The sequence below is a fragment of the Cynocephalus volans genome, chromosome 1, assembly GCF_027409185.1.
Source record: "Cynocephalus volans isolate mCynVol1 chromosome 1, mCynVol1.pri, whole genome shotgun sequence".
NCBI lineage: Eukaryota > Metazoa > Chordata > Mammalia > Dermoptera > Cynocephalidae > Cynocephalus > Cynocephalus volans.
Window position 1 is genome coordinate 235,891,444 of NC_084460.1, and position 21,559 is coordinate 235,913,002.

Below are 21,559 nucleotides of genomic sequence, written 5' to 3' on the forward strand. Positions count from 1 at the left end.
TTTTCCACTGCAATAGCTCCTTTAGAGTTTATAAATAAATAGGTAAAAGATTTTAGGCCTAAAATCTTTAGCCATTTTGGATGTTTTAATATAGCCTTTATGTAACATTAATTACTTTTTTTTAGTCAACCATTCAATTAAAGAAAACTAAGTTTTAAAATGACATAATCAACTCTGCCTGAAAGACAATTAATTCTAATACTCGTTGTAAACTGAAAATCAATGTAGGATATTTTGTAGACAATGAATCTTGAATTTCTTAGATTGCGAACTGGGTAAGACGACAGTGCCATGGTAACTACGTTTTACAATCCCTCATCCCTAAGCCCAAGTAGTAAAGGCAGATTAACCCAGAGGGACAATTTGAGATAGAACCAGTGGGGAAAATATATTTCGTTTAATCTGTGACCTCACATCCTAGGAATTTGCTTTTCCTGCCTTGTGGAAATAGTCCAGATTTCAGACATAACATTCCAAGATTATAGTGGAAGTAGATTTGGGAAGGCAATAGAGACAGCTATAGTCCTTTGTCTATTCTATATATACAGGAGAACAAAACTTATGTGCCTCCTTTAATAGTAAAATGTGGAATAACTTAGAACACAATTGTGATTATTATTATTCAGTTTCTCACATGCTGTACCAGGCTATAAAATCTAAAAATTAACAAACTAAGGGAAATAGTGCCTAATGATCATGTTTCCAAATTCAGAGTACAGAACGGAAAATAAATAATTAAAAATAGTAACAATGATTTACCAAGGATTTAGACTAATGAAGTACTTTTCACTAAATTATTGGCTGTCCCTCACAACTGCGTTAAGATGTATAAGATATCTTGCAGGAAAGAGCAATGTGATAGAACAGATTTTAATTCAGCCTTCAGGGTACTCGATAGTGAGATAATTTGAATATCATTTAGAGATTATGCTTCAAACCTTCAACATAATGTCGTTCCAACTCAATATTATTCATATTTCATTCATATCACTCTATTCATATGTTTTCTTTTTGGTTTATGTATTTATTTGTTTAGTTTAGATTGTGCCTTGTTCCAAAAGGAAATTGAAGCAGCTTACATACGTGTAGGAAGAATCTCAGTCTGCAAACTCAGGTTTGCAAAAATGTCACATTTAAAAAAAATTATTTTCCATGGCTTAACTTAGTTTCTGACCAGGAACCCTCAGGAGCTGGCAGAAAATTAAACTCAGTCCTTCCCAGTCGTACTCATCCCTGGGATCTTTCCACAGCTCTGGTGGCCTTCAGAGTGTTGTGGCCATTATTTTCCAGGACATCGCTGAAACAGGTGGCTACAGTGAAGCTCCGTGTCCCTGGCTATGTGACCCCTCAGTTCTCTGTTACTTTGGGGCTAACCTGGAGCCTCTGGGATTTTCTGTAAGGCTGCTATGGAACAGCCTGCCTGCACATCTCACAGAGGCCCCCTGGGTCTGGCTACCTCCGCTGAAGTGCTGCCAGGGGCACAGCCCATCTCTGCCTTTCTGTGTCTTACTGGCTACTCTCTGGTTTCCCTCATCCCCTCCTTTCACAATGTTTCTCATAACTTCTGCTCATAAGTACTCTCCTCCCTTCCTTTTACCTCTTCCACAGAACCCTTTAAGTTCTTTTAAGGATGTAGACAGCTGGAAAACAAAAGCAAGAAATGTTTGCAAGCTTGTTCAACAGAATACTGGTATCAAGTGGGCAAGATCCTAGACAATATTCCTTGCGTATGTTGAATATACGAGAAGATACGGTTCACTTGTTTTTGTTGTTGTTGCTGTTGTTGTTTGTCTGTTTTTGTTTCATTGCTGCTCCTTAGTATCTCACCCACACTATAAACTGAGAATGTAGCATTAAAGGACAATTGAGGAACAGCAATTATATTAGAGGTCAAAGTAATTTGATGTGAGAACACAACTCTTTGTATTTAATTAATAAATATGTTTATCTACATGCCATCTCATTCCAAAGGGCATTTGGGAGGTTACACAAGTGCCAAACACTAAATTGGAGTGTGTATGGTGGCAGGAGCCTTTAGAAAGAAGAATAAAGCCAACGTTAAGAGAAAATGCACCAAGTCTCTAGAGAAACGTACCTTGAGACTTGAGAAAAATTTTTTCCGTGTGTCTATGTAAAAAGGAAATTATCTCAAATAGTGAAAAATATCCTTTACTTTAAAAAAGATAAATACATCAAATGCCTTAAGAGTTTCTGATAAAGCAAGTACAATGTTGTGTTTAAGAAAGTGGAGACATGATGAGGAAACTGGGTTTGGATTTCAGCTCTGCCATTTCCACCTGTGTGACCTCGAGGTCACATTCCTCCCTACGAAGGGCCTCAGTTCCTCCTTTGGAGAATAAAAGCAGCAACTTCATAGGGATGCGAGTGAGGCGTGAATAATTCTGGTAAAGAATGAGGCCTAACAAGTGGCAATTTATGTCAGCCTCTGATGTTGTCATTACTCTCCTTGATCATTTATTCAACACATTTATTGAATGCTTGCTATGCAGGATACAGTTCTAGACACTGAGGACACAACAGTGAACAAAACATTAAAATTCTTGCCCTGTTCATAGGGAGCTTGAATTAAACCAGGGAGAGGCAGACAACAACCAAAATATAGACATAAGATGCATAGTGTGGCAGGATACCATAAATGCTGTGGGGGGAACAAGCAGGAAGGAAGATGAACAGTGCCAAGGGTAGGTGGTCTCAACTTTAAATAAGGTAGCTGGGGGAGGCCTCCCTGAAGGGGTTAGAGAGGAGGCATGAGGGTGTTTGAAGGAAAGCATTCCAGAGGAAACAGAATGGACTGGCCATGAGTGTTTGAGGAACAATGTGGGAGCCAGTCTGGCTAAAGAAAAGGAATTAAGGTAGTGACAGATGAGGTCAGGCAACTAATGAGAGCCAGACCCAGTAGGACCTTGTTAACCCATTGCTACCTTCTGAATGAGATAGGAGCCACTGGAGAATTTGAGCAAAGGAGTGATATGACCCGGCTTATATTTTAAGGGAATTATCTGATTTCTCTGTTGAGAACTGACTGTGTGGGAGATGGGGGAAGGGAGTAAAAAGAAATCAGGAAGTTTTTGGCTTGATCCAAGTGAGCAGCTGTAATGGCTTGTATCATGGTGGTAGCAGTGCAGGTGGTGAAAAGAGCAGCATCTGGATTTTTTTTGAAGTTAGAAACAACAAGTTGTGATGAAGGATTGCACGTGGGATGTCAGAGGAAGAGAGGAAGCAGTGCTGGCCCAGAGCTTTTGGTCTGAGCAAACGGAAGAATGGAATGGGTCCCAACTGGATGAGGTCACAGGGGCACTAGGGGAAGACTGTGGGAGGAGCCAGTTTTGAGGAAAATAATTTCAGCATCAATGTGATCATTATTGTTATTAATTCTGCTACTACCTTCTTCAGAGCAAAGTGATGGCATACCCCCAAAATGCAATTCAGAGAAATCACTTCAATGAGGATCTGAGAAAATATAGTATAAATGTGCAGCTTGTTGACGGTCTAACTAAAGCAAGGATAAATTTTAAGATATTAGGAGGAATGAGTAAACTGCTTATCCTTCAGGCAACCTTTGGTATTATTTCTTACAACTGCAATTTTGATAATATTTGGACAACAGAGAATTTGGCATGAAAATGTAGTGTCTTTTATGCCACTGCCTAGGGAAAATCCATGTGCTTTGATAGTCAATTGAGTGGATAGTACAATTAATTATCTGCAATGAAAATGAAAAAAGGATCTCGGTTGAACAGATAATCACTCTACCTTCACTTAGAGAAAGGTGAGGGAGCAAATAGTCAGGAGTAAATATTTTTCTCAAAAAATAACACTAAGGCAAATGAGAAAATAAAGGCCCTGAGTTTTTTTTCTATGGAACATTGCTCTAATAACTTAAGCCTGGCAAAATTTCAAAGCAGTATTACCAATCATCCACCATTAAAAAAAAAATCTCAATAATGGACCCATGAGAGCTGTAATTTTAAAGTAATATAACTTCTTGATGAATTCTTTAGGACTAATTAAATTGCAAAAATGCCTCTCTGAATAGCTAAGTGGGTTAACCTTCTTAAGATATTATGATTATACGACAATTTAATGTTGGAGGACATCTCCTACAAATAGAGATTTTTTTTGCTTTTAGAATATTAGTCCTTGTATTACTCCATTTCTGTTGCTTATAACAAAATACATGGAACTGAGTAATTTGTAAGAAAACAAAATTTACATATTACTTCATCTCTGAATCTTTGGTGGTGACAGTAATGCAGGGGTTTCACATGGCAGAATGCCAGAGCAGAGAGAGAGACTTTCATGTGCTTTCCTTTTAAAGCCCTCAGAACCACACCCATGACCACTGTTACTAATCCATTCACTAAGGTATGGTGCTCAGAATCTAATCACTTCTCCAAGACCCCACATTTCAATCACCGTAATAGGCTTTCTCACCCTCAGCAGTTACAGTGCGGATTAAGCTTCAGTGACTTTGGGGGGGGCCATTCAATTCACTGCAGTCCTTAAGACTTTTTTTTTTTTTTTGACAAGAATTGGACATCATGTCCTATTGTCTATTGAGACTTCTCTTGCTTTGGGATATTAAAACTACCTCATTGGCAACATTCCATTTACTGTGGTAGAGGTATGTGCATGCAAATCAGCCAAAGGCAGTTTAAAATCACTAGGATACATGTTAGGAAAAGATGGATGAGCAAAACATACTGCTCTTTCAGAACACTTAAAATTACTATCTGAAATGTGATTAGTCTTCCTGGAAATGAAGATAGCTTGAGAATTCTGGGGTGGAGGGGTCATCTTTCTCCATTCTAAGAAAAACATCTAGAAAATGTGAAATGTGAAACTGGGGTAAAATCTGCAAAATAACAGTGGAAACTGGGGAATAAAGCCATAAAACTGCCACTAACTTAAAATGCTACAATCAGTGTCGAGGGGACATGAATAAAAAAAAGAATCTATCTTTAAATCACTGCCCTGGAGAAAGATTGTGTCGTAGGAAGTACACAGTGGATATCCTGGAGGACATAAGCCTTCCTGGGCTTGGAGGAGTGAACTGTGGAACAGATGAGGCCAACCCTATGCAGGGGCCTGAGTCACGTGGATCAGCCGAGACTTCATACTCTGTGGGGGCAGTGGTGCTGGGAACTCAGAAGAGCAAAAAGAGCAGAAAACCTGCAGTATTAATTATGACTGCCATGAGTTGGCTCAACACTCCAGTGACTTTTCTAAGATGAAATGAAATTGGGACACCAGTAGCTGTTGATCTAAAATAGTGGCATTCTGATACTCACTGGGAGATTTTGCTGACTAGAAAATTAGTAAGATTCATCTAAAAAAATAAGGCTATTGCTGCACCTGGAAAAAGAATGGGTCTCGCTAAGTCTAGCCACTGTTCAGAGGTTTCTTCAAAGACAGAGGAGAAAGCGTGCAGAGACAAAGTTGGTCTGCTGGGATCATTCATTGCCTTAGTGGCTCTACTCCCTTTACACGCTGGGAAAGTTGGTTATGCAAATTGGGCCATTCTAATCATACCCAAACTAAAATTGAAGTCGAGAGGCCAGAAAGAAAAAGTACTCGGGGCACATAGCACCTGCTCCAAGAAGAATTTTCTACAAAGCTAGGTGTTGAAGCAACCTGCTGTAACTCAAAGACTAATTTTTACCTAGCAGCTGTTGCCACACCAATCCCTTATGGACAGGATGACTTAAATATGCTTACACCTATCACAATTTTTGACAAACAACTTTTGTAACCACCCCCTCCTTTTCATGGTCCTTTTCCTTTAAATACTCAAACCCATCTTTGTTCCATGGAGCACATGTTCAAGTCCTCTTGGACCTCTGTCTTCCAGGCTGAAGTTTCAACCTTGGCCCAAATAAACTCTTTGTTTTATATATTTCTGCCTCAGTTTCTTCCTTTAGGTCACCAATGCTATGTCAACACATTCGAAACAAGCCCTCTAGATTGGGCTTTAAAAGAATTTCTCTAACAGCTTGCAAGTAGAAAATGAGGAAAGCTAAAAAGTATCTTCTTGTCCTGTTTTGTTGGAAATATCAGGCATAGATAGTCTTGCCACCTTTGAAAAAATAAAAAAAAAATAATTCAAAAGGAGGCCTATGAAATATTTTACAATAAAATGGAGCATAAAGTATTCAAGAGGTGGAAGAAAAACATTTTTTAAATGGATTTTATTTTTTATAGCCATTTTAGGTTCACAGCAAAATTGAGCAGAAAGTACAGAGATTTCCCATATACCCCTGTCCTCACACATGCACACCCTCCCCCATTATCAACATCCTGCACCAGAATGGTACATTTGTTAGAGCTGATGAAATTATGTTGACACATCATTATCACCCAAAGTTCATATGTACATGGGTTTGCTCTTGGTATTGTACATTCTATGGGTTTGGACAAATGTATAATGACATGCATCAATCATTATAGTATCATACAGAGTAGTTTCACTGCCCTAAAAATCCTCTGTGCTCCACCTATTCATTCCTCCCTTCCTTCAACCTCTGGCAATCTCTGATCATTGTACTGTCTTCATAGTTTTGCCTTCCAGAAAGTCATAAACTTGGCATTATACAGTATGTAGCCCCTTTTTCAGACTGGTTCCTTTCACTTAGTGATATGCATTTAAGTTTCCTCCATGTTTTTGTATGATTTGATAGCTCATTTCTTTTTATCACCAAATAATATTTTATTGTCTGGATATACCACTGTTTATTAACCCATTCACCTACTGAAGGACATCTTGGTTGCTTCCAAGTTTTGGAAATTATGAATAAATCTGTTATAAACACTCAAAAACATATTTTTGAAAAATATTTTATATATGAGGTAAGAAATTCCAGACTCTGTTTTGTCTTTTGACAAAGGAAGAAAACATAGACTATATAGGACAAGAGATGAAAGGTAAGAGAAGAGAGATTGTTAAAATGGAGCTGTCTAAGAGGCAAATAAAAGTTTGAAGAGAGATCAATAATATAAGAAAGGATCTGAAGTTGTGGAAGAATTTTTAAATATTTTAAAAGCAATCTAGAAAAGAAACTATACAGCAGAAGACTGAATGAGTGTTATAGATCTCAGAATGCAGATAATAATAATAATAACAAACATTTAACTGAGCAGAAAAGAGGTGATATGGAAAGCAATGTAGAATTCCTTAAGAAATCAGAACAAATTAAACAAAAATGACATTAAAACATGTAATAGAAGAAAACATGTCAAAGCTGAAGATATACTTTGGCACATAACAAAGTTTATAGAATTAACTTTAAAAGAACAATATGCTGTACCCAAAAGATACATACAATCACTTATGTTTCCATAAAAAAAGAAAGAAAGAGTGCTCACAATAACACATTTAACTTTCAAAGGAAGAACAAAACTGTAATTATTAGAGGTGGGAAAGGGGGAGGGGGAGGGAGGTTAGCAAGAAATTGGTTAAGGGTCACAGAGAATGATCATGTTTTGTAAAGATGAGCCTACTAACTCTCCTGATTTGATCATCATGTATTGTACACAGTTATTGATATTCAACTCTGTACCCCACAAATATGTATTATCAATTATGTTTCAATTTAAAAAGAAAGACATGGACATGGTAAAGATATTGAAATTTAAGCAAAAAGAATGCAATAAGCATTCTGTCAGGAAATACTGAATAAATAGCATTTGGCATGCCAAGAAAAATGTATTTTTAGATCTCTCTTTCACAGTTGTAGAAAAGAATAAATAACTAGGCTTTTTCCCCCCATTTTGTTCTATTACAGAAATTTTCAAATATATACAAAAGTAGAGAGACTTGTATATAAATCCGTGTACACACATTCCCCACCTTCAACATTTATTGACTTTGCTAACTGGTTTTAGCCATTCTCTTCTGACTCCCCCACTCCCCAATCTTGTAAGCAATTCCAAGACATGTTATCACTTCATTCATAAATATTTCAGTATATATCTCTAAAATATAAGGACTCTTCTCAAAAAACTACCAACCATCACCATACCTAAAAAATAATACATTTAATAACCAATCAGGGTATAAATCTTTCCCAGTTTATGTATTTACTTTTGATTTATTGAAAGCAGGAACCCAAATACATTTGCAAATTGTTGAGTTGAAAAGTCTCTAAAGCATATTTTAATCTGTAAATGTCCAACCCTATTATTTTTTCCTACAATTATTTGTTGAAAAAATAATTATTTCTACAGAGTTTGAGGGAAAATGCTGATTTAAAAATTCTAAATTTTGTTAACTAGTCATTAATCTTTGATGAAATTAGAAAATGTATTACTCATATACCTCTCCTGAAAAGCAAACAGACAATAAAATAAATAGTAATAAAGAATCTTAAATTGGAAAAGTTGTGATATGAAACTGGCAATGAAAATAGGATTAAGTCTTAAAATTGTAAGTAGAATGAAAATTTCACAGCAGGTTCTTAAAAGCAAAGATATGTAATGTAAGAGTCTATAGTCCTCAATGATTTTGATAAAATCATATTAGACTAATTCTTTTCTTTCATAGTAGGTAGTCAACATATTCTTCTTCATTCTTGAAGTGGATAATTAAAAAACAAAGCTTAAGAAACTGAAAGCATATTTTAAGATATATATACACGCACACATTTTTTAGGGTTTTCGACAACTTTTGCTTCATATATAATCACAAGTACAAATATATTGAAGAGAATTTAACTAATCATTTATTACTTTATACCAAATTCTGGACTCAGCATTTTCAAGAACACTACATTGTTGTCCGACATTTTTACAAAAATAGGTTATTCAGCAAAAGTCTGAGTATTTTGCTCAGCTGTGTGCTAAAGAGTTCTTCATAGAGTGTCTTCCCAGTATGAATATTCTGATGTGAACTCCAGCTGCAATCTTTTCCGTTTTGTCTTTAGGATGGTTATATCTTCAGTGTGGGATCTTTCTTGCTGACTGAGGAATGAGTGATCATTAAAGACATCCCTTCATTCAATACATTGAAAGTGTTTTATAAAGCATGAGTCCTCATATGTTCTGTAAGTGCTGCTCCATGAGTAATTGATTTCCACTGTTCACTTCACTGAATTTCTTCTCCAGAAAGAATTATATGGTGGTCACCCAAGAGAACTCACATAGGAGAGAAAGTCTATGTCTGTAATCAGTGTGGAAGAGCCTTTAATAATCATTCATCCCTCAGAAGATATAAGTGAATTCACATTGGAGAGAAACTATATGTCTTGTCTATGAGGGAAAACCCTTAATGTATCCTCTTTCCTTAGACAAGATGAGAAAATGTACTGAATGTGGAAGAGGTTTCAACCGCAACGGTAAACTTTATACAATCCAGAGAACTCCCACAGAGTAGAATCTCTGTGTGGAAGAGCCTTGAGTCATCATGCATCCTTTTAATGTACATGAGCAAAATCATGCTGGGTAGAAATCATATGAATGTCATCTGTGTGGAAAAGCCTTGAATGTATATTCTGTCCTTAAACATCATGAGAGACTTCACACTAGTTTCTGGATATGTAATCTCAATCACTCACGCTTACAGAGATAAATGCACAGCTGAGGTATGTTTCCCAACATAAAAAAATGGAGGGAAAACAGTGTCGTGGTTCTTGTGGCACTGAACACTGTATACTCCCCTTCCTCTTGAGGAATGAACCCCCAAGGGACTTTGTACATTTTCATTAAATTTATCTTTGTGAGGATCCCTCTAGAGTCAGAAGGTGATTGTTCTGGATTTCTGAACTCATACTAGGTGGAGCACTTTCCATACCAAGGGGTTCTGGAAATCCTGCCCCTAACTGAGTCAGAAGCTCATATACTCTGGTAGGATTAAGTCAGTATCAATTTGTGCCTTCTGATCTTGTGTAAGTTAAGCTTGGCCTAAAAAGGGAAGTGTTCAGCCACTGCAAGTACATGCCCTAGTTTCCGGCTACCCTATTTCAAGGACAAAGGTCTACACACACTAACTCTAATGCTTCCTGTTTGGATTGTCTTCAAGTTAGGCTTCCTTGAGGGCAGAGCATTCTGCTAGAAGCAGCAGACACAAGTTTTCCATTTTAATATGATAACTATGCAACTTAGGGGCAGGAGGATGGGACTCACTGTCAAAGTAGGTTTAAATTTGTGTCCTCATTTAGATATATGAAATCATCATGGAATAGTCTCAAAATCAGGGAGGTACTCATGGAGTAAGGCCAATCATATCCTCTGAACTTGAACTGAAAGAACACCTTATTTATGCACTCACTACCCGAGTTAAATTTTGAGGCTTGAAAGTGGTCCTGGTCCATCTGTTCAAATAGCTCATAACTTTTGCTCTTCCTCTTTGTCCCCCAAAGTCGTGGAGTTAATGCATATTTTCCCAGTGACACACGTTTGTCTGCCACAGCTAAATCCCCAAACGTTCAGCCATTCCTTCTTCAATAGTGTCTCGTGCCATCACTGAGTGTCAAATTGCCTTGACTCTCATGGGAACAATTTCCATGACCTGAACTGGAGATATTTACCTCTTCACTGCTGACATCTGATCTATAATGGACACTGGAAAATTAAAGTCTGCTAAGATGGACTCCTTGTCCTCAATGCCAATTCATTGTATAACAGGATGCTAAACTGGGGACTTTGGCCTTAGTTTCTAATGAGGCCAGAAAGAGTAGAAAACAGTAGGTACCAAGTTTACTCATGTTTTAAAGTAACATGCCACCTACACATGCCTTACAAAGGAGGGTTTCAACTTCTAGCTCACTGTCCACCTATAAAAGAGGCTAGAAAGGATGAAAGGAATTGGAGATTGGAGAGAGAATTTCTTTGTTACAACCGTTGAAATGCTGTGGCACATCACCACATAGACCATGACAGGGGGTGCTCCTCCTCTAACCTCAAGTATGTTGAGGGAGGCTTCAAAGACACCATTCAGAAAGAATGATGTTTTCTTTGGAGCTTGTTGATTTGTGCCTGATTTGTGCCTGACATGCCAGAGAGAAACGAAGGACAGGAAACTGAAGTGGCTTGTGGCAGCCCAGTAGAAGGCTGTGACTGAGGAATAACTGCTTTCTTAAAGGTTGATCAAAATGCACATTTCCTATGTATAAATGCAGAGAGAGAATTACCGAGAGTTGTCTAATTGGGATTTTTCCTAGGAGTGCAACCTGGAGATTTGGTGGAATTCTAATAGATAGCTTCTTGGATGGGCATAGATTGTTGAGAATCAAAATCTGAAGTGGGGCAGGGGGAATGGGAGGGTAGGTCATCAAAGAATTTTGGGAAGAGATTCCCAAGCAATGAGTGTTCTTCAGGGAACCCAGAAAGTACACTGAGGAGGTCAAAGTCAGCATTAAATATATCCTGAGCTAAGAGAATACTGATTCCAGCTCACAACTCTTTCAGTTTCGGAAGCTGTTCTCTGCTCCTTACTTTTCCCCACCACCTTGTAAACATCAAAGAGCATTGGCAGTATAGTGAGTTGGACTGGGGACAAAGACAGTAGCTTCAGGTGGGATCAATTGAGAAGAAGTTTATATTTCCCCTTGAAGTGTTTTTACCTATAGAACATAAAAAGATTTTGCATTGTCTAGAATTGAGCAAATGAGAGATGGGATTGGCCTGAGATTTTATCTAAGGACAGAGAAAGATCTGACCCCCACAGAGTAAATTTTCAGAGGCAGTCATGAGAAAAAAGCAAAGTTGCCTTATTATTGCCAATGTTTTCTTGACATCAAGGTTGGTTGTTTGTTATCCAAATTGTTTATTTCCTAAATAGGTTTTGCTTGGTATTCTTTGATACCATTTTCTTTGAAGCAGTGATAAATTTAATAAGATTGTCATTTTGTCAACTTTTTCTACATTAACGAGCTTTGCTTTCTGTACGTCGAACCTATGTCTTTGGTGCACAAAGGTTTGTGGTTTTATATCATCTACACTACTGGCATTCCTTTGAATCCTGTTGTTCATATCAATATTATTAACCCTGCTTTTTTTATACTAATATTTTCCTAGGATGTCATTTTACATTTACTTATTTTCAAATGTATATGTTATTTAAGCATATATGTACATACTTTCCTCTATCTGAAAATTTAGATTTAAAATTATAGATACTGCTCTTGTTTCTGCCATCTTTTTTCTGGTTTATTTCTCTACTACTAAAAGTTAGCTGTATATTTTTAATAGACATATTTAAACATACATTTTGCTGTCAGCAAAAAACATGAAATCAATATCTATAACCTTTCTTCTAAATGAGAGAAGACATTTAGCAGATTTTTATCTATTTTTTCTCCTTATTTACCTTTCAGTTTTTGTAGTAATTGTTTATAATTCTAGTTCCAAAATGTTATACTACATTTTTTCATTATGCCTCTTTTATGAATCCTTAATGAATAAAAGTAGGATACTTCACAGCTTCATTATACACAATTATTTGGAGTTAAATACACATTTTTCTGAGCTCTTGGCATGCCTTTCTTTTATCTCCTATATTCATACATCTTGCATTTTTGTTTTGTTTTGTTATTTTGACAGAGAACAATAAGAAATAATTTTAAGGCTCATTAATTACAACATTTTGAAACTTCAAGTACATAAATGTGAACATGAATGTGAATTCAAAATACTGATTTAACATGGCACAAGAGTTGAGTTTTGAATTAGTCTCTCCTCATACCTTATAAATATTACTTTGTTTTTTTTTCCTAAATTTTATATTTTAGGTTAAAAGTCTGATGCAAGTATGATTCCTGTGCATATGGAAATTACACATTTTTTATTTCTATATGGTTTTATAATTTTTTTCTTTATTCAATTGTCAATTTAACTTAGCCATGTCCAAGTATTTGTTTTCAATATTGCTCTTTATTTTTTCTTTGATTATTTCTTCCTCTTCATAACTCTATCTCCTTCTGTAATGACCATTTTGTTAATTATTAGACCTCTTAAATTGATCCTCCATATCTCATAGATTTTTCTTTTCATGTTTATTTTCTCTTTCTCTTTACATTGTGCTCTGAATTTCTTGTCTTTACTTTCTAGATTCCTAATTTGATTTTTTTTCATTTTGCTTTTTTTAACCTATTTTTTCTTTACAGCTATTATTCTATACAACTCTTCTTTTTGAGCCTTTAAAAATAATGATGATGTTTATTTTTTTTTAATTATAATTAAGTGAGATTGTTCATTGATATTATAAAGAATAGAGTCTAGATTGTTCTGTACTACTTGCTGGACTGTGTTTTTTTATCTCTATTGGCACTAAGAGATAGTGAATATAGATTCTGAATATAAGATCCCTGGCTGTGACAGGATTGGACTAGGCATGTGTTTGGCTAAATAGACTCCAGTATTGGAGGCATGAGTAGATGAATTTTAAGATCCAAGAAAAGATCCAGAAGTTGCCCAGGGTGTGATTCCACTTTTGCCTTTAGTTCCAGCACCCACAGTATGATTCTCTGGTGGAAGATTGTTTATCTTTAGCTGGAGCAAACTCTGCAGCCAGTAATTCTGAGAGCAGGAAAATAAAAGTTTTTGCAGCCTTTTTATTAATGGGCCCACTGATTGTCTACCCTTCAGCCTTTCTGCCAGTTCTTGCTGCCTGAATATCTGTGCTTGTTGAAAGGATCTTCTGAGAAAGTTCACTTTTTGGCAATCTAGTTTTTACAGTATTGTGAGTTGTTAAATTTTGCATGTTTTTCCCCCAATTTATACCATAAACATGTTGTCTTCAAGAAATTCTTCAAAATTGATTTGATGGCACCCTTCCTTGTTAACCATTAGTATACTGAATTTATTCTTACGTTCATTTATATTTTAACATTTCATTGGAGTTTGGGAAGAACAAATATATTCAGATGCCCTTTGGTTTTAATGGCTTCAATTACTGCATTTAGATATCTGATTATTTAAAAGCAGATTCATCTTTAAAATATATATATAGTGTTTCTTATAATATTTACAAAATAACCATTGGAGACCTCTGTGATACTAATATCTAGTTCTGTGAACTACTTGACTTGTAAATAAAGTAGGATGTTTTGCTGTTTATGGATTCTCTTTTTCACGTTTGTTAACTTTTACTAGGAAGACACATTGAGAATCTGCCAAGATAACACATTCAGAAGCAAAGATGCTCAGGAAGAATATCAGCTGCCTTTGCCTTTGCTTCCTGAATTCATATCAAGGTATTCAGTCAGATGCTTTTATTCTCCTCAAACAAGGGAGATCACCAGGGGGTATAAATGGAAAGAATAATCCCTCTTTTATACCACTAGCAAATAATGACAGTGCTCTACCTCATACCTGCATCTTGTAATTTATTAAAACAAGCAATCACTGAAGATATAATTTAATGTGGGAACTACTGGATAAAGGTCATGACATAGTTTATTAGTCTGTTTCTGTTGCTTATAACAAAATACTTGGAACTGGGTAATTTATTTAAAAAATTAAGTTTATTGCTTAGTTTCTGAGTCTGGGAAGTCCAAAGTCCAGGGAACACATCTGGTGAGAACCTTGGTGGTGGAAACAGTGATGGTAGAGTATCACATTGTGAAAATAGTGGAGCACAGAGAGCAGAGAAAGGTCTTGGTGCACTTTCCTTTTAAAGCCCTCAGAACCACACCCCTGGCCACCATTATTAATACATTCACTAAGGCATGGTCCTATAATCTAATCACCTCTTCAAGGCCGCACCTTTCAATTACCATAATAGGATTTCCCACCGTCAAAAGTTACAGTGGGGATTAAGTTTGGGGGGAACATTCAACCCAGGGCATACAGCATCCTAAACACAATTATTCTGCTATGAGATAATTGAGTTTTTGAAAATCATACCTGCAAAGCTCATTTTCAAATCATTCTCTTTCTTTCTGAGGCACTTCATGAGTCGGGATCTTGAACTGTTATTGATGACCAAGTGTTTTCCACCTTTAACTTTTCTCTAAAATGATGGAGGAATCTTTTATTCTTTTGCTGTACAAGAACATGAACACTTAGGGACTTGTTATCTACCAAGGAAGAAAGAAAAATGAATGTGCACTGTGTAATTTCAAAGTACTTTGTCCTTTTCCTGGGAGAGACTCCCAGCCGTGCAACCTTCAGAATGTAAACAAAAATGAATGAATGATTTAGCAGTAATATTGTTTTCAATTTTGATATGAGTTGAAAAGTGAAAGCTTTTTAGAATATTTGTTCATTCCAATTAATTTCCCCAGATCCCTCATACATTATTCAGAATGCTGTGGTAGAATGACCAATTTCATGTGAGTACTTGATGGTTTATTTTCTTCTGATTAGAGCCTCTGCCAGCTGTGCAAATAACCATAACTCAGTGACAAAAATTTTTTTAATGTAAAAATATTTTTAAAAATATTTTTTCTATTCCTTTTTAGTAACCACTTTTATTGAAATTCTGGTTTCTTAGTGGCTGAATAACAGCATAAACTCATTAAAGAGAGAATTACCACTCCCTTTGTATTTTTGGAGTAGATAATTAATTTCAAAATATTTCATATTTGGTAAATAATTCATGATCATGATTATCTGTCTCTCAGAAGGATTCACCATATTTATTGATGATGAAAGAGAAAGATGTGACAAAGTAGTCACAGTGAAAAGCTGGCTAGCTGCACAGTAAGGGACTCATTGTGTTCAGTTTGGTTGGGACCCAGAAATGGACATTTGTAGCATCATTCAGATATACAAGTGAAAGAATTGTACTTTGAGAAACATTAAAGCACAGTGCTTCTCAGACTTTAGTGGTGAAAAGAATCAATTACATATCTTGTTAAAGTATACGTTCTGATTCAGTAAGATACAGATTCTTGGGTCTGCCATGAAATTCTGCATTTCTCAAAATCTCCCAGAAAATGCTGATGCTGCTGATTCAGAGAACCACACCTCAAATAGCAAAAAGCCTAGGGCCGACCGCATGGCTCACTTGGGAGAGTGCCGCGCTCCCGCCGTGCAGGTTCGGATCCTACATAGGGATGGACGGTGCGCTCACTGGCTGAGCGCGGTGTGGGCGACACCAAGCCAAGGGTTGCGATCGCCTTACCGGTCACAAAAAGGCCAAAACAAAACAAAACAAACAAACAAAAAAAAGCCTAGAGATTGGTCTCCAACTTTGCAAGCCCAAAAATCTCAATTTTGCCAGTTCACATAGAATTTGATCATGAAGAAATGACACACAGCGGCCAAAGAGAGAAGAGCCTAATGTATAAGCCAAATGACCCACTTAATTTGGTTCTTAACCTGGATGCCATGAGAATCACCTATAGAATGTCAGTGCTTAGGCTCAATCCCAGGGAATTCTTTCTTAATTGGTCTGGAATCCTTCCTGACATCAGTACTTATTAAAATTTCCCAGGCCATTCTTTATTTTTTATTTATTTATTTATTTTATATTTTATTTTATTTTATTTTGTCGATATACAATGTGGTTGATTATTGTGGTCCATTACTGAAACATCCTCCCTCTACCTCCTCCCTCCCAACAATGTCCTTTCTGTTCACTTGTCCTATCAACTTCAAGGAATTGCGATTGTTATGTCTTCTTCCCCCCCCACCCCCGGTTTTTTTGTGTATTTATTTATTTATTTTTAGCTCCCACAAATAAGTGAGAACATGTGATACTCCCAGGCCATTCTAATATGCCACTGCATTGGGAATCACTGAATTATACTGAGATTAAATACCATTGTTAGCTAATCAGCACATTCTGTTTCCCAGAAGTGAAGTCTCCATAGGGAACCAATGTGAAGTTGGTGGCTTGCCCGAGGAATGGAGAATCACAAGAGAGAGGGTGACCTAATCTGTGGGGCTAGCTTAATCAAGCCTGATGCATACACCTTCACCATAAGATATACGTGCCAGGGAGGCAGGTGTGCAGGTCGGCCCCTCAGGGCCCTTCTCCAACTGATGTATTCCTGTATTCTGAGCTCCCATTTTCTTCACTAAGGCAGACAATCCCACCTCTGTTATATTCCTTCAATTTTTAAAACATTGTTTCAAGGTTGTTGGGAGGGAGGGGGAGAGGGAGAAGGGAGGGAGACTTTGGTACTGGGCCACAGTAATCAACCACATTGTATATTGACAATATAAAATAAAATTTTTTTAAAAAGAATCTAAAGAAATAATGATCAAACAAAATTTTCAGTAATATTAAAAAAAATTGTTTCAACATTATTCACACAAAAATTATAATTTACTTTATTCCTGTTTACTTTAATTATCTCTTTCCAGCTCCCCAAAATTCTATCTTGTTCTCTTTGATTGAAAGTTGATGTCCCAACATCTCTCTCTCTCGCTTCATAGTTCATGCCTTAGGGTACATTTTCTTTACATAGGTCCAGTATTTCTTGTTATATTTCCTGATTTTAAAATTTCTTCCATGAGAGTAAGCCTTATTTCCAAATTGTTGGACAGCCTTGCTGACTTTATATTCCCTAATTTATTTTTTTAAGTATCAATTAGAAGGATATACGAAATTAAATGTATATATTTTACTAATTTTCAAATGGTTAATGCAAGAGGTTTAATATTGAAAGACAAACTGAAGCATGGTTGTGTAGAAGATATTTTGGTTTAAGACCATAGAATGATACTACTTTTTTGTTATTAAGGAAGAAGTGTTTAATGTAAAATTGAAGTCGTTTGTACAAAGGTACTTGAACCTGAAAACTGGACAAGTGACAATGGAGTGTTTAACTGACTTCCTATTCTAAGTGGGAACATGGCTGACTAAGAATTATTCTTTTTTTTTTCCCCAGTAAACTTTTACTATTATTAAAATCAGAGGAAATTTTAATAACAGATCATTTTGAAAACATGTAAAAGGAATAAGTTAGTAATCAGGATTTCTTTGTGAAGTTCTGTCAGACTAATTGAATTTTCCTCTCTGTCAGAATGATAGGACATACATATCAGTTAAAATAGCACTATAATTTACCTTGACTTAAATGAGCTTCAGCTTCTACTTGTTTGGCATACAAATTACAGATTTTTAAGACTAGACTCTTTCATGGTTACAGTTTTATTTATCCATGCCAGAGACTTATCCAAAGCTGCTAAGATTTTTGTATCTTTTCACTGAGTTTTTATCCATATCATGATCATGTCTATGTTACATTTGTATATTCTCTACACACAACTGCAGATGAATCAGTTATCAAATATACGAATAACAGAAAAGTGTGTGTGTGTGTGTGTGTGTGTGTGTGTGTGTGTACACGCACACTTGCGTGTAAACCACAGACAAAGCCAACAATCTGCAACTAGAATGTCAGCTTGGCTTGGGACACCAGGACTGACCTGGAAAAGCCATCACACACAGCAGGGAATGGACAACCACTTCCACCTCGTCCCCACTCAATGTCCTTCCACTCCATTACCTGCTGGCCCCGGAAAACCTAAAATCAATCTCATCATTCATAAAAGCATAAAGAGGAATCTAGGGAGCTATGCATTAGGATAAATATTTTAAAAGTTCAGAGACCAGTTTCTCCAATATAATTGATATAGCAGGAGAGGTGTGGTTCGGATTATGCCTCATGTAAATCTCATCTGCTTACTTAAGTGTCTACCTTGTTCTGGAAAACTGAATATGCTGAGAGGAAAGTGATGTTGGAAATCATAATCCCTTTGAATAGGATTTTACCGTAATAAACAAAACAAAACTTCCATCTGTTATCTCATTTGCTTCTTGTAACATCCCTCTGCGGTGAGACGGCAGTTGTTACTGTAATACCATGTTTTCATATGAGAAAATCAGGGTCAATAAATGTGAGTCTTTACCACGCTAAAGGCAATCAATTTAGCACACATATATTGAATGCCTGCCACTCTCGATGTTGACGTTCACGACTGCCCTGCCCTGAGGATCCAGAGGCACACAAAGGCCTGAAGGTGTGCATTCCTGTGCCTAAGACTAAATAAGAAGTAGCTGTAAACCTGGGTACCTTCCCCATGGAGAACATGCTTCAAAATGCCAGGCCTTTATTTCAACTTCCTAAGCAACTTCATTTGCAAGAATTTCATGTATTGAAGTTCAGCATTTCCAAATCTAAATGTATCCACACATAGGTTTTAATACATGGGACAGTCCATACTTTTTTTGCATTCCATGATTCTCTCAGATTGAGAACCTCTAAAAATTATGCTCACACATTGGACCTTTCAGAATGATGATCTTTGCTTTTAGGGAAAACTCTAACCAGATCTAGGTTACCATTTAGTGTTTTCCTGGATTTGAATCAAAGTTTCACCAGATTTGGAAAATATATCTGATATCATTTGGGGGATCAGCCAGTTCTTTATATCATTAGATTTATCCATCTATTGATATGTATATTCTGTGGGCTCTAACTTGCTGACTCTCGGTCTAGAAAATGGAGGTAAATCAAAGGAAGAATGAGACACAAAAGCATTCTGTCAAAGAGATAAGACATTTTCTTACTAAGCCTTTGGAAGTGAATCAGAGTTTAGAAGAATTGGCTCATCAAATATAAACCCATCAGGTATCTCAATGGAAAAAAAAATTCGAAGTTTAACAAATTTATGGCCAGTGCGTTCATCGTCACAAAGCAGCATTTTTTTTTTTTTTCTCAAATGAATAACATATCTGCAAAGCTCAAGACATATCTTCCAAAATCAGCATTGCAAAAGTCAGGGATTAAGTAGTTTTTCTAAAGAGTATGTAATACTTACGTTTTCACTTACTTTGAGGACTTCAGCTCATCTGGGTGACTTTTTTATTTTTGGAGGGGGGATATGAAATGCAGTGTGATATGCACATTTTTTCTTAATGGAAGCAAGATAAAATGAAAGTTTTTGCATCCAGTTATGAAGGATCACCACAGCAATATTCCAGTTTATTGAGATTATTCTAAAAAGAAAAATGGTTTTAGACATATTACTAAAGATTTTTAAGTACTTTGCTTCATCAAGGATATAGATATATTAGTTAGGATGGTTTGGGCTGTAAGGAAAAGAAAGTTCAACTCAAACTAGTTTAAACAATATTGACAATTCTGGGGTCTCCACTAACTGAATAAATTCAGAGGTGATTTAGGGAGTAAGTTCATTTCTCTGTTCTCCTGTGGCTCTGCCTCCTCTGTGTTTTGGTCTGAACTGTTTTTCACTCTAAACATTTCCGACCCCAGATATGTGGGGTTTTCCCCCTCATACCAGCCAATTCTCTGACACCAAATGGGTGTCCTACAATTTAATACAAATCTGACCTACCCATCTGGCCTTAACACTGGACTCCACAGGTTTAAGTGTTCAGTCCTACAAGATCGCCTCCATTTCAAAGGCCAGTTGCAAAGATAGCAGGTCCCCAGGTTATCCACCCTTCTGTAAGTCTTGGCTAGAAAGTCAGAGTTTCCCATGACTCCCCCTTCAAATGTGATAATTTGGTAGAATAGCTCACAGAATTCAGAAAGCCCTTTACTATTGCCAGTTCATTATAAAGGATACAACTCAAGAACAGTCAAATAGAAGAAATGCATAAGGCAAGATATGGGAGGCATGTGGAGCTCCCATACCCTTTCCAGGCACACCACCTTCCCAGTACCTCCAAGTGTTCACCAATTGGGGGGTTTCCAAACCCCTGTAGGTTAGGGGTTTTATGAAGGATTCATTATGTAGGCATGATTGATTAAATCACTGGTGAATAATTCAATCTTGAGTCCCTTTCTGCTCCCTGAATGTTAAGGGGTAGGGCTGAAAGTTCCAACCCTCTAATTATGCCTTGGTCTTTCTGGCAACCAGCCTCCATACTGATCCCGAAGCTAAGGGCTCCAAGTCACCGGTTACCTCATTAGCATGCAAGACACAGTTGATGGCACCTGAGATTTCAAGGCTTTTAGCAGCTGTGTGGCAGGAACCAGGGACAAAAACCAAATGAATATTTCTTATTGTATCACAGTCAGTCTCATCATCAGCTTCTTTACAGGACGACCACTGTACTCCTTGTTTCACATTTACAGGCAGATCAAAGGCAAAGAGAGTGACTTCTAAAGAATTAGCACATAATTGAAGCTGCTTTCCTGGAAGCCATCATCAAACCTGTCCTTATATATACATTATCTGAAATCTATCATATGCCCGTTTCTTGAGAAAATCCTCATGACCAGCAGAATGGCCAGTTCAGTGGAATTAAATACATTTATAATGCGCAATCATCACTACCACATCTTCATAATTCTTTTCATCTTGTAAAACTAAACTCTATACCAATGAAACAATATCTCTCCATTTCACTTTCTCCTTAACCCACAGCAACTACCTTTCTACTATCTGTCTCTATGATTTTGACTACTCTAAGTACCTCATATGTACGTTTAATCATACAGTATTTGTCTTATTGTTATGAGTTTATCTTACTGAGCATAATGTCCTCAACTCTTATCCATGTTACAGTATATATCAAAATTTCCTTTGTTTTTAAAGCTGAATAATATTCCATTTTATGTTTATAGCATTTTGGCTATCCATTCATCCATCCACGGATACTTGTGTTGCTTCCATGATG